The 17,518-nt window shown below is 38.2% G+C and overlaps 1 pseudogene; it reads right to left on the minus strand.

The window, feature by feature from the left end:
* Window positions 1-16,822: 16,822 nt before the first annotated feature.
* On the minus strand, window positions 16,823-17,303 carry LOC132214531 (large ribosomal subunit protein eL21-like; annotated as a pseudogene).
* Between the last annotated feature and the right edge of the window lie 215 nt (window positions 17,304-17,518).

Raw genomic sequence — 17,518 nt, forward strand, 5'->3', positions numbered from 1 at the left:
AGGAAAATTGGATCTACAAGTCAAAATATGTTTTCTCTGTGGATGCTGTTGTTCAGCTTCTGCCAAGTGCATAGCAGGAGAATTCAGATGGCTCTGTTTCTGGGATCTTGGGGGTTGTTTCTACCTTCTGGCAAAGAATGTTCTTCCCTATTATTCAAAGGTTCCCATATGACCTGAGTGACAGCTAACAGCTGGGTCAAAAGCTGTAATTATATTATCAGCCCTATTGTTTCAACAAACTCCTATAAGTTTTGGGTTTTTATTGGGATCTAACTTCAACCTTTCCTGGACTCCATGCCTGAATTTGCAGCCAGTCTTGGATATTCTTTGAGTATCATACACTCTATATATAGAATACATATCTTTTAAAATATAGACATATTTTTATTGATTTCAGAGAGGAAGGAAGAGGGAGACAGAGATAAAAACATCAAAGATGAGAGAGAATAATTGATTGGCTGCCTCCTGCATGCCCCACATTGGGGATCAAGCCTCAACCGGGGTATGTGCCCTGACCAGGAATCAAACCATGACCTCCTGGTTCATAGGTCGACGCTCAAACACTGAGCCATGCCGGCTGGGTTAGAATACATATCTTAATATGCCCAATGCCTTATGTGCTCCCCTCCCCTCCTGCCTCTGTACCCCGTACAATGTTAGCAGCATCTCCAGCCACTCAAGCCACTGTGCTAAAACTGACCCTTCGCTCTTCTTTCTTATCCCTCCTACGTAAGTAATCCCAAAATTCTTCCAGTTATGCTGCTTATAATTCCTTTCAGTCTTGCAGCCACCCTCTCTACATCAACTGCTACTCTCCTAATTCAGTGTCTCATCATTCCTTGCCTCAGTGACTGCAGTCATTTTTCGACTGGTCATCCAACCTCCTGGTTTTATACTCCATCATAATATTTCAAACTGCATTCAGAGCTGCTCTAAAATGCACAATTGAGCATATGTCTCTTTTATTTAAAACACTTGGATGATGCCTCAGTGCCAACAAGATCAAGCATGAAGTCCCAAGGAAATCATTTAACACTTTTCACAGGCTGGTCACAAACTTTTAAACTTTGTTTCCCACCACTGCACACACACATACATCCAGCTGCCACCATAATGTACTACTCATGGTCCCCTAAACTCGTCTTTAATCTGTACACTGCTATGTGTTTGTGTAAACTGCTGTTTCTTTTTCAGCAATGTCCTCCATGCCACCACTCTGTTACCGACTCTTGTTTATCCACCCCTCACCTCTCAGGGGTGGCCCATTTCCCCACGCAGAGTTGATGACCAGGGGAGAAGGAGACTGTTCTATACCCTACGGGAACCCCAGGAGAGTGAGTGTGGGCATCATCTGATAGCAGAGGCATTCTCTAGTCCTGGGTTCCTAATTTCGAGGGCTTCCTTTGAAGAAGCAATGCTGATGAGAACACCAGGTAAGACAATGCAGGTGTAGAGCTATGGGATTTATCACTTATCGTGGTCTTGGCCTAGGGTCTATAGGATAAGTAATAAATAGGTCAGTGGTCCCAGAAGATTTCCCCTCTTCTTAAGTCTGGTTGAACTACGCAGTTTCTCCTGTATTTACTAACCTAACAGCTTCTATTTATATTGCCTTGGTGACACCATCCCTGCTCCTTACAAAAATTCTCCCTTCTAGCAATATTTCCCACTCAGTGGTCACCAACTTGGCAACCCTCCCCAAAAGCTTCAGAAGCTTAGCTCAACGATCACATCTGCTTGCTTCCAGAACTGACTCTTCTTTCATAGCACTTTGTCATTTTCTCTGCTCAGTATTTATCATAATATATGTAACAATTTGTTTATATGTCTGTCTCCGCCAAACCTGTCATCTGTCTGAGGGCATGAGCCATATCTTATAATAACCATGTAGCTCCAGACACACTGAAATTTTGTCTGTTCCCAGAATTCACAAGCTTCTTTCTGTCTTGGGGACTTTGTTCTTCCTGGGACAGCCCCCAGCTCCAAGTCCCATTTTCTGAGAGCTGGACTCTTCTTTTCATCTGGATTCCAGCTTAAATGAAAGGCCCTCAGAAAGGTCACCAATTTCCCCCTTTCCCAATGATCTCCATCACATCAATCTTTATTTTATTCATAGCATGTTTTGCTAGTCAACATTATCTTTATATGTGTATTTGTTCACTGTCTACCCTACCTATAATGTAGAGGTCAAGGGTACCTGTCTTGTTCACCTCTGTCCCCAGTGGCTAGCTGCTCCCAAACTACTGCTGAGTGCATTCTTCTTTCTGTGCTTATTTATATCTAGAACTCTTTTACAAAACTAAATCCATACTATATATATTCTGCTTTACTCATTTATTATCATTTCTTAAGCTTTTCCTAATTTTAACTATTCTTGAGGACATAATGCCCACCTACTCCTCAGTGTGAATGTAGAAATAGGCCTAATCACCAAATACCACAGGCCCATTATCCACTTAACCCTCTGCCTTTGGTGCTATGAAATGCATTTTCTTTGTGGCCTCCTCCACTCCCATGGTGATGGGTCCTTTCTATAGCTATGGGTCTGTTTAATTCCTTATTCTCTAAATGTACAACTTTAATTTTGCCCATTTGGATTAATCTCTCGCTTTGCCATATCACTCCCACCAATGGCCCCTTAAGCGTATTATCACCAGCTTTTCCCAATCCTCTCCCACATTTCCAAGGAGATGCTTTTCTAGCACTTCCAGTTCAACATGTGCACAGTTGGATTTGGAATATGTCCTCTCCCAATTCAGTTCCTTTTCCTGAACCCTCAGTTTCTGTTATGATAATAGAACCACCATCCCAGTTATTTTCACTCAAGCGTTTTGATTGACTTGCCTCATTCACACATTTGCTGAATCCTATTTCTTGCTTTGCATAATGAACACACTTTTGTTGCTTTTCTTTGATTATATGTCATGTGTGTCCTATGTAAGATTTCAAACATACAGAACAATAAACCATTGGGTGTAATAGAGTATTATAGCTGGTCCACCTTACTTCAATGGACATTATAAATACTTTGGAGGCCATTCTTTCATGAATATTTTATTTCATATAAAATAGATAGAAAATGATAGATACTAGGTAGATAAAGTTTACATAAGTGGGATAATTTTTTAATTAAATATTTAAAGATAAAAGACATAAAAATGTTACAAAAATTGTGGCTTAACTTAAATTTGTTTGATGAACAACTTCTGCTCCCAATCTGGTCAGCATTACTTCTATGAAGGCATTTATATCTTCATTTGAAGAAATGAAAAATGTCTATGGTTCAGACCTTTTATAAATTTGAAGTCTAGACCAAATGGTGCTGTGATAGATTCTGGAGTTGGGACCTTGTTTTATTCATCTTTCTGTGTCCCATAGACTCTAATGATACATGTGAAATAATGGTTTATTCTGTGGATGATCAATGGCATCAACAAATATCCTTTAATGCCTTCTATATACAAGCCACTGCTGGCTATGTGAGGGATACACAAATGAATAAGATATTGCCCTTGCTTTTGAGGAAATTTATATCCATAGTCTTTCGGGGGAAAAAATGCTGCTATAACCTCCATAAACTTTGGTCTCTACCACCTATCTTCATGCCAGCGAAGGGCTTGTTTTGGTTCTCTATGGGTTTTGTGTAGAACCTGAAGAACCCAGCCTTGCTCCCAACATGCACTTTGAAATATGAGAGGGATGTAAAAACGAAAGGCGATCTGAGAGGGCTGATTTGAAAGAAATGAAAGTTATTTGTTTTTTGAAAATATGTTTTGTAGGTTGATGGCTCTTGATCTCTGTGGGCTGGCCGCTGTAGGATCCCTCAAACATTGCAAGAGCTCATCTTGCACCTATAACGATTTTGGCTATAATCTGCTGTCCTCTTTTCAAAGGATGCAGCTCTTCTGGAGAGGCTTCTGTTTGAACTCAGCCACAGTTCTATGCTCAACGTGGTGGGACACTCTTCATGTGAAAGCACCACGGAAATCTTAAAAGCATTGTATGGACCTTCACAACAATCTAAAGTGTATTCCTAGTAGATGCCCAAGGTAGAGGAGGCTTGTTTGTCACATGTGAGGGGCAGTGAGCTTTTTTTTTCTTTCTTTTCTTTTTTTTTTTTTTTTTTTTACAGAGATTCACTGGGCTGAAGGAAAGAGTAGTTGGGGTCATCACATTCTAGAAATCTCAATGATAGCCAAAGAATCTTAGAAGAAAGACATATTTGGTCTATACTTGAAGATTACAATCTCTTTCATGAACTCTTTGCAAGTACTTTTTCAAAAAAGTTTAAAATTATACTTAAGTGATATGTGGCATAAAAGCCTTAGAGAAAATGCTAGGTTGGGGAACATGCCAGTCATTTTTAAGAGCAGATGTCCACCACTTTTCTCTTTGGGGAAGCAGCCCATTAAGCTACACGCTGCTGAATCAGACGTGACAAAAAAAAAAAATCATCTAGCCCAGTTTATTCTGGCTTGAGAGTCAAAGGCATGAGTGGCAACGGCTGGTATTTCTGGATCCTCCGTTGCTTCCACTTTGGAGACTGTTGAGTCAGACCTGACTGAACTCAGACATCTCTGGTTCTACTGCACATACATCCTGAGCACTGGTTATCTACAGCATCCTGGTAATTTGTGTTTTAAAATCGCACACCCACCTGCACTGATGCAAAATCAGCACCAAGCAAAATCAGCTTACCCTCAAATCTTTGTGTTCTTCCACAGAAGACTAAACATCCAGGCACTGATCCATTTATTAGACAGAACATGGCATCTCTGGGGATGACAGCCACATTCATCAAAGCTCCCATCCCTCGAAAGGGATAATGTTCAGGAAATATTTGAGCAGCTATCACAGAATTCACCCTTGCCTTATATGGCTTTTCTAAAACTTAATAAAAACCTTCTTTTCAATCAGAACCTTCCAAAGAGTACAGACCTCATTTCTCCAACTTCTTGGAGAAGCCTGAGCAAATGATTATAATTTCTATTTTTTAGCTTTCAAGTACCTAAAAAAATGCTCTTTCACTTCGTATCATGCTATTGACTTCCTTTCAAATGTTGCCCACACAGGATTTTACTCAAGATAGATTCTGCTCTTTATTTGTATTTTGAGTCACATACCTTTGGAGCCTTTGAGCTTGAAGGGATGTTAGATCTTACCTCTTTCAAAGCCGAGGAATAAAAGCTGGGAGAAGAGAAGGGTCAGGTCGTCCTAGTTGTATTCCAGTGGATGGCAAATTCAAGACCAAAATGACCTGTCATAAGAGCAAAATACAAACAAAATCACACAATAAAACAAAAAAATTAAACATGTTCAGTTTTCTGCTAATAACATGTAATATCTATAATACCCTTAAAATAATTTTACCTGCCCAGCATTTTAGAGTTTATAGGCTTTCGCATCAGTCCTTTCTATCTCACAACCACTCAGAAGAAAAGCTCTTTGTTTTTTAGTCCAATGAGGAAATGAATGCTCAGAGGGGCCAAGTGATTTGCAAAGGTCATGTCTTTGGGGCTGATCAGAGGCTCAAGTCCAAAGGTTAGGATCCCCAGGCAGGAATTCATTATGAAATGATTCTGTTCCATCAGCAAGCACAAACCAACTTAAAAAGCTGAAAAGATCTGCCTTTCCCATTGGTCTGAAATTTTCCAAAGTTAGCTCTGACTGGCAAAATGGGTCCTGCTGTCCCTGAAAGTGGGTCCAAAGCCACTTTCATAAGATGACAACAACATCTATTGGCATAATTGAAAGGTAATTAAATTACCACTCTGTTTCATTGGACATGGGCTGCTTTGCTCCCAACAGCTTCCATCTTTAGGAATGTTAGAGGAATCAAAGAGAGATGTAGGCTGTGCACATTTGTTCAAAGCAAACTGCTGCTGTGTTTCTGTGGCACTGGGATTCATTATGTCACTGTTTTCTTTTCTATATTGAATGGAGCTGGGAAAAAGAAAAGTCATTTTTTTTGTCCTTGCCACACTGAAACCCTTACCATATTTTCTAAGACAATTAAGATAATAAGAGAAAGGCACAGCGACATGGAATATGTGGGGTGTTTTACAGAAGATATTTTCAGTTTCCCTCTTCCCTTCCCAGCTCTTCCTCTTTCATACCAGCACTTTAGGTCACTGGGGACAAGAGTCTGCAGCAAGTCAAAGTGAAACTGAAACAGTAAGTCCTCCTTTCTCTTCTTTCTCTGACTTCTTCATTTGCATAAATTAAAACCTATTCTAAACTGGCTTCTTTCTTTGGCATGAAAGTAAGTTCTTTAAGTGCTCATTAAATGCCCTGTCACAGCATCCTGTCTTCTAATTCCTTAACTTTTTGTCCCTCAACTTCCCATGGATAGCTCTCGTCAGAGAGATAGAATTTTTTTCTGTAAAACCTGAATTGGTAACCTTGGAAAGTCTGAATCACATCCAAAAGGAATTCATTACTGAGTGGGGTGACTTTGACTTTCATGAAAATGAATGCTCTGAAACCATCAGCTTTGGAAAATAATTCATTACACTTTTTTTTTTTTTTGCTGGTGGGGTGGATAAAGTGCCTTTCATGAAAGTACCTCTTGTATGAGTATCCTGCATGACCTATCTCTTATGAAAGAAAATGTTAGGACAGTCAGCTATTTGGAAACATTGTACGTATAAGCTTTTATGCTGACTTTTAGTGAGAACAAGATGAATCATGAATACTTAAATTTTTTCCCCATGGTTCTGCTTAAATTCTAGCTTAATTGTTTCAGAGTATGCACCTGGGAGACATTGTATGCAATATGAGTTTGGGATTTGGAGCTTCCAAGAATTGTCCAGTTCAGTGGCCAGTGGGACTAGAGCTCCATGAATTTTCATCTCAGTCTCTCCTCTCATTATTTGGGCAAATACTTTCATGTCTCTTTTTCTCTCAAGGCAAAAAATGTTTACCACTAGCCCCAGTATTTTGAAGGTTAACAAAGGTTGTGAGATTTTTCCTTAATGTTAAAAAATTACAGAAAAGATAGAGTGTAAGACTCATGCATCTAACACTCAGATAATAAAACCTGTATTATTTAGGCCCATTTGCTTCGTTTTTATACTAAATAGATGAATAAAACAGGAATTAAGTGGAAATATTCTTTGTACTCCTACTCAATTATATTCCTCTTTCTGCCTTCCTAGAAGCACACACTTTCATAATTTGGGATTATATTCTTCCATTTTTTATATCTGACTATTTATCTTCAAACATTATGTCATATTTGAGGCAAAAAATTCTAATTGCCCACCTACTCACTGTTATTCTCTTTTTAAAAAATATTTTTTTTATTGATTTCAGAGGAAGGGAGAGGGAGAAAGAGATAGAAACATCAATGATGAGAGAGAATAACTGATCAGCTGACTCCTGCACACCCCACACTGGGGATCCAGCCTGCAACTTAGGCATGTGCCCTGACAGGGAATTGAACTGTGACCCCTTGGTTCACAGGTCGACACTCAACCACTGAGCCATGGCAGTTGGGCTATTATTCCCTTTTTTCACTCTATCTGAACACTGGTCTTGTCCAGGAAACAGTGGCCCAGGAAGTCCACTCATCCCTGCTCCCAGAGTCTGTTGCAGCTAAAGTGTGGAGGGGTGGGTAAGAAGAATGTGATCTAGGTTTGGTCAAGGGGCTAAAAAAAGAAGCTGAAAAGGTGGGGCTATTAGAAAAATCATTGTTTTCTTGATAAGAGGGGGTATATTCAGATTCATCTTTTATGGTCTCTCTCTTTGGATCTGAAGCAAGGATGCAATGTGAGGCCAAAGCTATTGTCTTGTAATCTTGAGGATGAAAGAGAAGAAGAGAGAATGAGCCATGAGCCTTGAGAAAGGGAAACTGGTTTGCAGGTTTGAGTCCATCTGAGAATAATTTTTCAGGTTCCCCAGCAAATGTAGACTAAGTAGGCATATTTACACGTGTTATATACTCTGTTCCTCTTCTGGACCATCAGACATGGTTAACTGTATGAGTGCTCACTCCCTCCCTTGGTGGGACCTGACAGATGGCATCCTGGAGACACCTTCTTTTGGATCACCTTCAGTTGAACTCTTACAGGACAAAATTATAAACCCCTATTTGGTTAAGCCACCATTGTTAAATTTCTTTAAATGCAGCCAAACACAATCCTAATTGGCAATGAATTATTTTGTTTTTAAGATTTTTATAGAAATGGTGTTACCCTTGCAGGTTGTCCTACATCATGCTTTTTTCACTCAATATTGTGTTTGGCCTCTCTCCATTTTGATAGATATCTAGTTTATTTACTTTTAAATTTATTTTTTTTCATCCATTTCTCTGTCTTAATTTTAATTCTACTTTTCAATTATAGTTGACATTCGATGCAAATATTAGTTTTAGATGGACAGCATAGTTATTAGGCATTTACACACCTTATAAAGTGATCACCTCGGTAAGTCTAGAACCCATCTGACACCAAAATTATTCACTGTATTCCCTATGCTGTATTGTACATCCCCATGACTATCTATTTATTTTTTATGGGTATTTAGGTTGTGTGTTATGTTTCACCATTATCAAAGGGTATTATTCTGCATAGCCCCCTGCAGACTCACAAAACACGAGTTTATCTAGGATATATGCTATATGTGGACTCTGATGGATCTTTTGGAGATTCTTAATTTGGGTGTAAGTGGTTTTTTGTTTTTTAATAAAATATATTTTTATTGATTTCATAGAGGAAGGGAGAGATAGAAACATCAATGATGAGAGAGAATCATTGATCAGCTGCCTCCTGCACACCCCCTACTGGGGATCGAGCCTGCAACCTGGGTATGTGCCCTGACTGGGAATTGAACCATGACCTCTTGGTTCATGAGTCAATGCTCAGCCACTGAGTCAGACAGGCCAGGCCTAAGTGGCTTTTTAAAAATGAATTGTTTGTGAATTTAGAGGCAGGTGGTTAAAGCAGCCTCCAGCACTCTTTAAAATATGTATGTCACATTTCCTTATTTTCTCCTCATATTTGTCAGGCTTCTGACAAAATGGAAATGAAAATCTGGGGAAAAAATCCAGAAACATCAGTAATTGAGTAAGAAAGACTCTGATTCCCACCAGCTCCATGACAGCCCCCTCTGCTATTCTCCTTTTAGCCAGGGAACTCTCTCCGACAGGGATTTTCCCCTGTGGCACTGCAGACACGTGAGGCTAGATCAGTTTTTGTGGGACCTGTCCTGTGCATCGTAGGGTGTTTGGCAGCTTCTCTGGCCTTACTCATGGGCCTCTAACTAGGTACCATCAACACTCCTTCCCAGTTGTGACGACCAAAAATGGCTCCGGACATTGCCAAAAATGGCTCCTGGGGGCAGAGGGAATCTCCCCTGGTTGAGAACTACTGCTGTAACAGCAGCTAATCTTGTAGCATTTAGGGACAATGTAAATAAAGACTCCGATGAAGACAATGGTGGACCATGATATATTTTTTAAATGGCCATTTAAAGTCCATTTATGAAAGCTACTGTAGTTCATGATTTAAGTAAAGTTATGTTTTAAAATCTTAAGTTGAAAAAAAATCAATTTAGGATATTTTCTAGAGGCCCAATGCTAGAAATTCATGCAAGGAGCTCGGCCCTCGCAGCCCGGGCTTCATCTGAAAGGTCGTCTGGCTGGTTGTTCTATTGTTCAGTCTAATTAGCATATTAGCTCTTTATTATATAGGATAATACCTCTGTAAAATAAAAATACAATAATAATAGTTGCATTTATTCTGTGCTGGAAATTTTCCTAAAAATAATATGCATGCCTACTTGTTTAATCTTCATAACCTGTTTGTGATAGAGGTACTATTTTATACCCATTTTACAGGTGAGAAAACTGAGAAACAAGGTTAAGACTTACTCTTCATATAGATTCTCTTTAAAGTTCTCACAACAACCCTTCAAGGTACATGCGACTACCATCATTTTATAGATGAATAAGTTGAAACTGATATTAAGAAACTTAGCAAGAATCCCAAAGTATTAAATTGTGCAGTGATATATGATGTGGATTAATGTATTGTACCCACAAACATTATACAAATTAGAACTGACATATACTATCAAAGCTATTTACCATTAGAGATATGGATCCCTCAAAAGGAACTTAGTAATTTTTTGTAAATATAGAAAAATTTGATTGTATAATTTATCCTAGGTTATAATTACATCTGAGTTAAAAATTTTCAACTTTTTTCCTTAATCCCCACACTCTTTCCAGTGGGGATTTAGATAGGGCACTAGATAGACATATAAAGCTAACTAAACATAATGAAATGTGGATTCAGAAATGATGATGAGAAAACAGTATAAGGACTTATAGATGGCTATGAAAAGGCTGTGAGAATTTTTCTGTCTCATAACCAGTATGAAAAGGAAACCTGGTCAATTATACAGCTCCCGGTGCCCACTGGAAAAATAAAATTAACCAAACTTCATTACCCAGAAGTACTACTGTTCCTGATACTAAGATCAGAGAAGAATTTCTCTCATTGTGCCTAACAGAGTTACACTGAACATAGTGTACTGAACAGCATCCTCAATAGCTTTCAAACAGTAAATGTATGGTGACAAGACCAGGTGTTTGTATATCCAGCTCAGGAAAAGCATGATTATCAATTGTGAATTGTCCTTTTTATGTTATTTGTAATTTTATTTTCTCATAAATATTTCTAAAGTCATCAAAGTATCAAATGAGAATTTCACAAATTATCCTTATGGGAATTTTTGTATGCTTCTTTGGGATCACCATCAATCTCCCCTTGACACTCCCTTTATAAGCCTTTAGACAAGGTTATTTATTTTTAATATACTTTGTTTTTTGAGGGTTTGAAATTTCCTTATTGTGTCTGTTCTCCTGAAATTACTATATTGAGCCATTATAGGGTCACTGTGGTTTGTGCTACTAATTTAATAGCGATTTACATAACTTTATTTCCCCAGCCTGCTCAGTTGCTTATATTCTGTAAGGCTTAGGGCACTTTATAAATTAATAATTTTTAAAAAGCCTACAATAATAGTTGCAAAACCAGCAAAACCCACAGTGGGGAGATTTTACTTTTCTGTTTCAAATTGTTAGCACGGGTCTATTAGCAACCTGAACAATGGTGAGAATTATAGTGGTTTTTCTTGCATTGCATCTTAAAGAAGATTCCGGGGTGGGGGGGTGGGGGGTGGTTTGTGAGGTAACAATAGCCAAAACTTCTTGTTCTTGCTGTAATTCATAAAGTATTGATATTTATTATTATTATTATAATTAATACTATTATTATCATTACAAATAGTGAAAGTAGGGATGCATAAATAAAGTCTGCCCCAGGGGCAGCCTGAAGCTATATTCCAGCAAGTTACTGTGCTTCAGTATTATGAGAATTTTTATCCATCATCAATAAAAAATGAGCAGAGCAGTTATTATGGCAGTTGCCACAGTCAGACAGTTTCTGCTATTACATCTCTGAGTAAAAGGGTGATATACTCTCCATTATACGATGTCAACTCATCCACCTTTCTGACATTAAAGTATAATGTACAATCTTTACATGGATTCTTCCCTAGGGAAGTCACATTTCCATGAACTTGGGGCAAGGACACAATGGGGCTAAATTAACTGTGGGCAGAAAGTAAAGTACATTAATTTTTTTATATATATAAACCAATAGCAGCACTGAGCTACCTTCATTTCTTTTTTGCAGAGAAATGAATTTGAAATACATTTGATAATATAAATATTTTACAGAGCAGGCTGATGCTCACCAGTGGTGGGATTATGCCAGACCAATGCCCTTGATCCTCCACTAGGTGGGCACACACTCTGGAAGCACAAAAGAAGCAAATACTGGTATTTCTCTCACCCAAGTTCTCCAGTACCATGATATGCAAGAGCAGGCTGAACAAACTGGCTGCTGCAGATATCTCCCCAGAAGCAGGGCAACTGCTTATACACCGATATTTTTCTTCCCCTAAGCCCGCTTTATCTTATTTTGAACTATTTAAAAATAAAAAACCTAATTATTCTCGCTTATGATCATTAAAGGGATATAACAGTAGAAGCTTCATGGGTAACTCATTAAAGAGTATGTGTGGGGAATTCAAAAAGTCCAAGATTTGGAAAGGAAGACCCCTGCTCAAGTCCAGCCTACTTAGATGTGTTACTTTGGCAAAATGTCTTTCTCACTTTTCAATACATAGTTTTAATAGTTTTTGATCAGTTCAGAATGATCCCCACTTCTTTGGGAACTATGTCTGTCTTGTCTGCATACTCTTTAATCATAGTTAATTGGATCTTACCCATCAGAGTTTCTCCCCCAGCAGGGTTGATAAAAGGAAAATGTGGAAAGCTTCATTCTGCCATGTGGGCAAAGGAGCAGAAAAGCCTACTCTGCAGAGAGAAAATAATGTGGCAGAAAGGAAGAGGAGAGAGAAAATAGGAAAGGGAGACGGAGTCTTAGTGCATTCTTGAGCCATCCTAGGCAAGGGGGAGAGTCACCTTGGCAGGGTTCCCATCCCACCTGAGAAATGAGATCCTACCAGGGATTTGGCTGCACATGTACAGTCTGGTTTGTGAGACACCCTATGTGATAATGCTGAGTTCTTTCTATTGTTTGTCTAGATCCTGTGTGTCTTTGTTTCCTGCGATCACAAGAGTGCTAAGACACGTTGAATCTTGGTTTTTCTTTTTCTACCACAGAACCAAGAATTCCTGACTCACTATCATCACAGGTTCATTGTGAGGAGAAATTAAGTTGATAGACAAGGCCATTCTTTGTTTTTAACCATTGACAAGCTCATTCATTTGGTCAACAAATGTTTAACAGGCATCCATCATGTGCAGCCTCAATAATGTAATAACATCTGAGACATGAAGGAAATTAGGGAGTGAGATAGGGGGACACCTGGACAATAGCATTCCAGCAGAGAGGAAGGAAATTCAGAAGCCCCAAGGAAGGAGTGGCAGTAGGAAATGAGAATCCGTAGTGGCTGCTATGTTATGGTAAAGTCTTTAGTTCTACTCCAGATGAGATGGGGAGCTATGGGAGGCTTTTGAGCAGAGGCATGACATGATTTGACTTCCATTGTAAAGAAATTATTGGAATGCCAAGTTAAGATTAGATATGAGAAAGGAAGGTGAAGCAAGGAAACCTGTTCTGAAGCCAGGTCAGAGATGTTAGTGGTTTGGATAAGAATGGTGGCTATTGAGCATAAGGAAGTGCAAGATTCTCATTTCATTTCAAGGCAAAACCTATAGAGTTTCCTGATGGCTTAGAGATGGATTTGAGAAAAGACAAATGTAAAAAAATAATAAAGATATTGGCCAAATAAAAAGATACAGATGTAAGATGGGGGAAGATTACAGGACCAGAAATGATTTAAGTGGGAGGAAATAAGTGGATATGATAACTATTAGACATCATGTAGAAAAGTCAAGTAAGAATTTGTATATGTGAGATTGGAAGTTGGAAGAAAGCTCTAAACTGGAGATATGGTTTATATTCCTGCCTCCTTCCCACAATCCCCTTTTACCACCAAAGGAGCATCCCCATAGGCCTGCTAGAAGATTAATATTTTCAGTCAGTGGGATTAAGAATTAAGGAGATTAGATGGCATAATACTTTAAGATCAAAGTGAAGCAAGAGAATTATTTAAAGCCCTGGATGACCTTTTTTGGCTCTCTGTAATTAATTTCGTTCAACAATTTTTTATCTTTGAAGAAACTATGATCAGTAGCAAAATATTTTTTTAAAAATGTATTTTATTGATTTTTTACAGAGAGGAAGGGAGAGGGATAGAGAGTTAGAAACATCGATGAGAGAGAAACATCGATCAGCTGCCTCTTGCATACCCCCGACTGGGGATGTGCCCGCAACCAAGGTACACGCCCTAGGCCGGAATCGAACCTGGGACCCTTCAGCCCGCAGGGCGACGCTCTATCCACTGAGCCAAACCGGTCAGGGCAGTAGCAAAACATTTTATATATATATATATATATTGGAAACACTTGGGACTTCTAAGTCAGAAAACAGAGAGGTCATATCTGATAATAATTAACAAATTATTCTTGATGCATAAATTATTAGATGAACATAGCAGTCATTGAACATTTATCAAGCACTGATTTTGTGCTGCTTAGTACAGCCTAACAGGGCTAAGACTAATAAAACTCATCCCTGCCTTCAAGGGGTTTAGAGCAGAAAGAATGAAATCTGGCATATTCCCAAAGTCAACTCAAATAAACTGTAAATTTGCAAAATGTCTTTGTTTCTTTTCCACCACATATTCAGAATTTAACTTACAGCATATCCACTCTCCAAACCAATCTGTAAACCAGAGAGATCGTGCAGCATGGCATACCCTGAAAATACGTGAAAATAAAAATCACTTACATTTGAGATATAGAATATAGCAGAGAACCATATGGCAATGAAGTTTGGGATAAAGAGCACCAAAACAGAGCCAACTTCTTATCTTACTTAGCATGTCATTTATCAACTATGTCATGAATGATAAACACTATCATTTATATGGAAACCCTTCAATGCCTCATAGGTGCAAGAGAGCAATTATCCTGCACCAAAGTCTTTAAAAATTTCTATCTCCAAGTTTTCAAACCTTCTTTTTGCTTTACATGGCTTAGTTTTTCCAATCCTTATTTTTGTGAAGTTTAATTACCCTTCAAAATATTTTAATGTTATCACATACAATACCATCACACATGACACTGATGAACCCAGTAAATATTAATTGGACGCTTACTGTGCTCTGCAATGGTAACAGAAAAAATAAGATGCAGCCCTTTTTTTAAAACAGGGAGGAGAAACCACATAAACATAATAAATTTCATAAATTGCAAATATTTGCATGGGATATTATGAGAGTCAAGAAAAGGTACTTATCAACCCAAGCCTTTGGTGAAGGTTTGCTTAGGGAGTCTTAGAAGACAAGTGGGAGTTCCCTAGGCCAAGAGACAAGAAGGCCATGGTAGGAAGAAAGATCATTCCTATTAGATGGAGCAATAAGAAATCTGTCAACTGCCTGAGATTAAGTCCTGTTAGAATATAAATTTCATGACAGGGGTCATGAGAGTTGCAACTGAAAGGGTAAGTTATTGTCAGATCATGGGGCGGTGGGGGAGGATGTGTCTGATGTCTAAACTTAATTCTTCCTTAAGCCAACTCAAATCCTCCTTTATTTGGGGAGAACTAGGGAGAGATTAGGGGAGTGAGAAGAGCATATTAAAGAACTAAGAACTAAACAAATGACTTTATACATCTATAGTGGTTTCTTCTTTTATGTTTTTCTGATGCCTGGAGAGAAATTATGCAAAAGGCAGGAAAATTAATCATAAGAAAGTGCTTGTTTTATTTAAAAGTCATCAGAAATAGTGATACATGTTACAACCATCTTTTAATTGGTTATTACAGGTTACAATAAAAAGCATAAATATTTAGTCAATGACCTCTGGGGTCCGTTATAACAGTTGTAAAATTCTGTAATTATGACCTTGTTTTCTGTCTCATCTGTGGAGTTACCAGAGGGGAAGTATCTCTAAAGAAGGAATTAAGAAATCAGTCTCAGCTTGTGTTGCAATAATATCTCTCTGTTCTTTGAGATCATTCTAGAACAAATAATGAGGCTATTTACCAAATTATTTCAAATTTCAAGAAAGTACATTTAGGAAATCATGCGATTAGCCAGACAGAAGCTTATAAAAAATATTAATTTAAGTAATATAACAAAGTAAGTTTACTATAGGTATATATATATGTGTGTGTGTGTACGCATAAACATGTGTGTGTGTGTGTGTATATATACATATATATGTATGTGTGTGTGTATATATATATATATATACACACACACACATACATATATATATATACATATATGTAAATATTTAGGCCATACCTCATTAGTGATTTTTATGATGTATGTCTGATTCTATGACTAAAAATGTATCCAATTTTAGTCATATAGTTTTTAATCTTTTTTTAAAGTTTTTTAAAATATATTTTTATTGATTTTTTTAGAGAGAGGAAGGGAGAGGTACAGAGAGTTAGAAACATCGATGAGAGAGAAACACTGATCAGCTGCCTCCTGCACACCCCCTACTGGGGATGTGCCCACAATCAAGGCACATGCCCTTGACTGGAATAGAACCTGGGACCCTTCAGTCCGCAGGCCGACACTCTATCCACTGAGCCAAACCAGTAAGGGCTAGTCATATAGTTTTGATCTGGTACATTTTCATTTGTAAAATTATTCCCCAAATCTTATAATTACGGAGACTGCTGACCAGAGCTATTTGAAAACTCTTTGTAGTTCAGGATACTTATCATCATGTTGGATAAAAATAGGCAAATGACATCTGCTCCCTTTTAAGAAATAGAGTTTCCGGCTTCATCTAAGCCAATTAACTGGTTAGAGTAACCATCCATAAAAACAGAAGCTAGCACTTCAAGGTCCATTAGCAGGGCCCCATGAAGCTGCTCTCCTTAGCTGGCTGGTAGCTCTTTCTAAGCCTAAGGATCCTAAATTTGTGATAGGCCCCATTCAAGTTTCCTTTTGCCTTTAATTATGTAAGTGGTTAGATTGGGTTGCTAATGAAGTTAAATAATAAGGTGGTGTCCTAGGCAGGTTTTCTTGTTATAGTTGTGTTCTTTCCAATAATCCATCAAAATGAAGACGATATACTCAGTTGTGGTTCCTATATCTAAGTTCTCTACTAGAGAGCACCTTCTAACTTTTGTTTCTTTTAATCAAACACTGAATGTTTTTAGCAGTACAGAAGTCTTCTTTTTTTTTTTCTTCACACTTGTCATGCCGTGAGTTCACAAGGAATGGGTTTCAGCAGTTCAGGCTCCTTTCCATTGGCTCAGAGTGAGCTTCTCTGGGTGGAGCAGGCTGATGTTTCAGATGAACCCAGATATCTTTCTCTTTGGCTTCCTTCCTTCTCTGATAATTTTCTTCACATGTTTCAGGAAGCTATCTTGGCTCTTAGAGTGCTTACTATGCTCAATATGTACAACTTTAATTCTCTTGGCAAGAATCTTGTCCTTAACTTGTTTATTCACAGCGATGCCCACCACATGCTGGGTGACATTGTAGACTCTACTAGTTTTGCCATGGTAACATTTCTGGGACATTCCTTTTTGAAGGGTGTCCATTCCCTTGATGTCCACAGTATCACCTTTCTTGTAGATTTGCATGTATGTGGTCAAAGGAACAACTCCATGTTTTCTAAAAGGTCTAGAGAACATGGAGTGGGTGCCTCTCCCCTTTCCCTTTGTGTTAGTCATTTTCTGGCAGAAAATAAGTCACAACTGAATTTTAAATATTTGTTTTATAGACTACTAGTTTTCAAGAAAGTATATTGCTTGAAAAGAAAAGGACCGGAGGCTCCAAGGTTAACATTTGCATGTTGCATGAATGGCCCACTTAAGAAGACCATTAGCACTTTAAAGGCTCTGAGAGTTCTAGCAGTAAACAAATTGTTTGCCTTCATTTCACCAGA

Source organism: Myotis daubentonii, chromosome 13 (genome assembly GCF_963259705.1).
Source record: "Myotis daubentonii chromosome 13, mMyoDau2.1, whole genome shotgun sequence".
Lineage (NCBI taxonomy): Eukaryota > Metazoa > Chordata > Mammalia > Chiroptera > Vespertilionidae > Myotis > Myotis daubentonii.